Raw genomic sequence first — 5784 nt, 5'->3', positions numbered from 1 at the left:
TCAAAAAGCGAGGGGAATTTAGCCCCTCCTACTTATCCTTGAACGGACGTCACGTTGGTAAACAAAATACTCTGCCTCTGGTGCAGTATTTCTGAACCGGGGGGACCCCTAGTGGCCGGCGCCGTAATTGCAGGAGGTTCGTTGGAAAGTATCAAAATATGTATCAAAAGATTTTCAAATATATCATACGCCCACCAAATGCAAGAACAATTTATGATCTGTTTTAAAATTAACCAATTTGGTCATCCGCGTGCATTCACAAATATCATGTTAGCTGAGCTGACGATCGTTCATTGATGGATTTATTAAAAATTTATTTACAAATAAAATGATAATTTGCAAAAACCTATGAGTGGGAGACAAGTTTAAGTGTCGCATTGATGGATAAAATAAACAAAAGATCATTCAGAGAGTCAAATTAAATGTCACACCAACAATAAAATGTAAAATAAATAAATAAATAAATAACCCAGTCTTTCGGATAGGACGTTAAAACGAGGTCCTGACTCTCTGTGGTCATTAAAAATTCCAGGACACTTCTTGTAAAGAGTACAACCCCGGTGTCCTGTCGAAATTCCCCCATTGGCCCTTCTCTATCATGGCCCCCTAATAATCTCCATCTCTAAATTGGCTACATCACTCTCTCCTCTCCACTAATAGCTGGTGTGTGGTGGGAGTTCAGGTGCACTATGGCTGCTGTCTATCATCCAGGTGGATGCTACACACTAATGGTGGTTGTTATCTGTAGTATAAATGTATAAATGTAACAGTAACTAACAAAAAAAAATTAAATCTTAAAACGTTTTGATTCCGTTTTAAATGTCCAATGTTAATATTATGTATGTTAAATATTAATAAAATAAATTAACATATATAGAAATGACTGTTAAATAAGTGGCCTATAATTGTTGTGGAGTGAGAGGGGTAGACCTACTTGTGGATTGTTCGAAATATGCTAGGGGTCCAGAGCTCACAGAAGGTTGAGAACCACTGCTCTAGTGTAACTCGCCCTACGTCACTACGCTGGCCCAGTTCACAGGTTCAAGACCTCGGGTTCAGCCATTACAGCGGTACTAACCTGCCCTCTATCGGAGGCTGGTGCTCATACAGACTGAAGGCGTAAATATATTGTTACCAAAAGTCAAACCAAAGTTCCTCTGACTCCCTCTAGTGGCTGGCTGCAGTGCAGTTCTTAACCCCGCCATCATAAACATTTTTTTATTTTAAAAAATCTAATATCTCTCTCTCTCTCTCTCTCTCTCTATATATATATATATATATATATATATATATATATATATATATTTTTTATTTTGGTCAGGGTTTCAGGGATCAGAACCTATCCTGGGAACACCTGGCATGTTGAATGGGATGATAGTCTAATGCAGAACACTATGCGCACACACATTCACACCTAAGAGCAATTTAGACTTAGTAGTTCACCTACTGGCACGTCTTGGGCGGTGAAAGGAAACCAGAGAACATTCATTCATTTTTATTTTTTCCTGACAAGGGTCAAGGTGGCTCCAGAACCTATCCTGGGAGGACTGTGTGGGAGACAGAAATTCACCCTTGATAGGATGACACCCTGCACACACACATCCACACACTCATTCAAACCTAGGGTTAATTTTATCATATGCACTCTACCTCCAGAGAACCCAGAGGAAACCCACATGGACATAGGAAAAACATGCACAGACAGTAAGCTAAGCTCAGGGTTGAACAAGGGACCCTGGACCTGTGGAGCAATTTTGTGCCATTTCAAAATATTTTCAGGTCAAACTTACAACCATGACAGCTCTACATAAATGTAAGTTTGTTGTTTCTGATATACAATCCAACAAAATCAATTCAGCACTGATTCTCAAATGAGGCATAAGCTATAAGCTTGATCTATCAGGTGCACTTGTTGGGGAGACATTTACTGCATACAAATGCAGCTGCAGTTGAATCCCCTCCTACTGTATGTCTGACATACGACACATTACCTATTGGGTAGCAACAAGGTCCCTGGAATATAATCTAATGTAATTTGTCTTTTATATGATAATATAAAATAGTGATTGTTTTACTGAAATTAATTTTATTAAGACACCATCATTGGCATGCTATACATATTTCTGGATATTTAGGACATTTGTGTTGACAATCTGACTCAACATTTTTACACTTGAGAGTATTAGCTGTAACATAAGACCCATACCTATAGATAATCATGAGATGTCTATACACGGTCTATGTCTAATGTAATTTTCATGAATGGAGTGAATGTTTAGTATATACTGTGAATACTGAATACATCGATCAGATACAAATGTGATCCTTCACAGTTTCATCTCTATATCCAGTAGGTCCCTCCTGGTAGCAGACTAGCGAATAATGGCTGATTATGCTCACAGCTAAGTCTATTAAAATTTCTTCAGGCAGCACTAGTGATGAGGGAAAAAAGTATTTTTACAGGTCCATCATAATACTGCAGGCTACAATCCACTCTGAAGTCTTTTCCTCTGAAGCTGCAAGCAGACACAGTGAATTAAAACCCCTCTCTATAGTACACTTGTTAATACTTTTGATAAATAAGACATGATATTGTTATGATTAATTCAACACTGTAGCTTCCACAGGTTCCCTGGCTTAGTTACGGTTTGCCATGTTTTGCTGGAGTTTTGCTGAATCTTTCAGATGAAGTATTTGAGAGCTTACAAAATGACTCTTAAATTGGGTAAACAAATAATTATCTTTTGCTGTGATGCATACTTTATTAAAAGCATAGCACGCTCAAATATGCATATACACTCAATATCTGCATTTCAGTTATATTTATATTCAGATATATTTATCACGCTCAATATATGCATTCAGTGAAATATTGTGCTTCAAAAACCATGATTCCACATGCAAAACATCATCCACTAGAATATATGCAAACATTTTGATTATATTAATACATATTGCAGTTGTGATTACAATATAATTCTAAAACAAACCCAAAAAACAACTATATGTGAGTCTGTTTTGCACCACAGGTTAAATTTGGTTTGAAATAAAACAATGATTTTTTTCATCCTCGCATAACCCAATAAAATCATTAGTGTTTTTGGATGTGCACATTACAGGCTACTGAAATATCAGTATTGAAATGTAAAAACCTATAGTTTCTATACAATAGTAAATAGTAACTGCAGTTTTTGTACAGTAAAAAAAGCAACAATGAATATGAAGGACATCATGGGTACCAATGCAGTGTTTACTACACGAGTCATCACAGGATAAACTAGTTGGTCTAAGTGTGCAGAACTGGGCAAACCCAATGTCCGAATTGCACACATCATAAGACCCTATGAGAGTCTTTTGAGCATCTGAATGAACAACCCTGGTCCAGAAGATAGTATAGTGGAATAAAGTTCTGCTGAGTTCTGTGGTTATGATGTTGAGGCTTTGTGCCTCTTATGTTTAGTAGAGGTGTGTTTTGAGGGACAGGAAGGTGTTGAGGAGGCTAACTGCCTGGGGGGATAAAGCTGTTATGGTCCTGTAGTAGCAGCCTGGATGCTCTAATAACTTTTGCCAGATGGTCTGTGGTAGGCGTCATTCATACTGTATAGCTGGAGGCTTTGTGGATGCAGCATACAGTAAACATTATCCATGGAGGGAAAAGAGACAATATTCTCAGTTGTTTTCAATACCTGCTTTAGTCCTGTGGTCTGAGAAGTTGGAATTCCTGTACCAGGCTGTGATTCACTTTCATTGTGTATGAAGACATTTTGGCTCCCACTAGCTTTTGTTCATTATTCTGAACAACAGAATTTTTTAAGCGTTCCCGTTAGGTCAACATTTTTCATCGTTTATATATTAACGTACATTAGATTTCTCTTTGGTTTTCTCTATCACATGGTAAAACAGAACCTTAATGGTTAACCACTGTTTTATTATCACTCTGACCTGCTGTTTGTGCCTTGTAATCTAATTTCTAGACTGATGAAGCAATAAGATCTCTCAGTATTGCGCCAGTCCTCACACTGGAGTTTGTTGCTCTGCTCTTTCAGAAACACTAATGAGCAAATTCATTGCTCTCATTGCAAACCAATGAGCCCCTGCAGGTTCAAGCAGGATGTATGAGCCTGCATGAATTTGGCTCACATTAACATTGCTCTGCGGCCTCTATCTTCAGCAGTGTTTCCATAAATTAACAAATTATCTAGAACTTAGTAGCTCTGACAAGCTGTTACAAGTCTTTCAGAATGTGCTTGTTTTATGGCAATATCCAAGAGAGCACATTTAGTTTGTTACAAGTGTCTGGGATATTACACTTTATGTTATCATGTTTCCTGAATCAGCACCAGGAAAGCATCTGTATGTATAGATGTCCCTGCAGTTTGGTGTTTCTGGCTATCTTTCTAATTTCTTTATTAATTCTGATCAATAAATGAATAGACTATAGAAAAAGGCACAGAAACCAGTCTCCATACTTATTTTAACTAACCACAAAATGATTTCATAATAAAAATATATTTAAAACATTTTAGGATGCTTTTAATAAACCAGGTCATGGAAGTGTCTAGACTCATGACATGCTTTCAAAGGATTAAACTGACACGCGACCCACCTGATGTCTTAGGGGCTCAGGAAATTAGGCTTTTAATGTAGCTCGATCTCAAGATTGATGGAAATTAGGCTTTTAATGTAGATCGAGCTCAAGAACCGTGCCATCCAGCTGAATTAACTTAACATTTGAAACCTTATCAACAACTGACCAAGCAAATATTCTTATGCCTTCCAATAAAGATTATTATGTACAATATGCTGGCAATAAACTCAAAGCCAAGCCAGTCCAAATGTGAGAAGGACCAAGGTTCTTGTGCAGATCAGATGACATTAAAAGTAGTCTATCCTTATTGAGAGCTCTCTTTAATAATTTGCATTTGAAACTGGCTTAATTTGAGTATGCATGGGTAATTTACACATCAAAAGCTGCATTGTGAGGATCAGGCTTTGTGTGAGACCTTATAATTTCAATGCGTTTGAACAGAACAACTCAAAAACCTCAGAGAAGAGGTTTTTGGGCGTCTCACACACACACACACACACACACACACACACACACACACACACACACACACACACACACACACACACACACACACAGCATGTGTATTTAATACTACTGATGGGGAATAATATAATACTTTAAAGAAACTATCATTTTAAGCATCCAAATCTGTTAAGAATGATCAGCATTCCTGTAGAACTTTATTCAATGCTCAGTGTGGGTGACTCGAACGTGCCAAACACCAAACACTCATACTTGTCAATATAGTTTTTATAGATTAGACCCCAATATATTGTTGATAAACCTGTGCACACGTATAGAAAAGAATGACTGACAGATGCACTATAAAACAGGATAGATATTCATTGGCAGCAGAAATACCCAGAATCCTGAATGAAGCTAGTCAGTTGAGACATAATGAACAACTGAACATGATAACCCTCTAGGCCAGGCACCATCTCTGGCTGAGAAAAACAAATGTCTGTTCCAATCTGTCAGTCCAGGTTTAAACAGAAACTGCTGAAGGCAACAGTGCTATCTGAAGTCAGATGGTGCTGTCTGGGACATGGCTTAAAGCTTGGGAATAAGTTTAAAATGATAAGGACATGGCGTACAGGTATATTTTATATTTACTAAAGGTTTACGTGTGTAAAAAAGTGCAAGCTTGATTAAAACCAGCCAAAATGTGTCAACTGATTTACTAACCGGGTCTATGGAGTACTGCATCTTTTACA

Source organism: Ictalurus punctatus, chromosome 25, assembly GCF_001660625.3.
Source record: "Ictalurus punctatus breed USDA103 chromosome 25, Coco_2.0, whole genome shotgun sequence".
NCBI classification, from domain to species: Eukaryota; Metazoa; Chordata; class Actinopteri; order Siluriformes; family Ictaluridae; genus Ictalurus; species Ictalurus punctatus.
The sequence above is the reverse complement of the archived record's forward strand: the minus strand, read 5'-3'. Positions refer to the sequence as shown.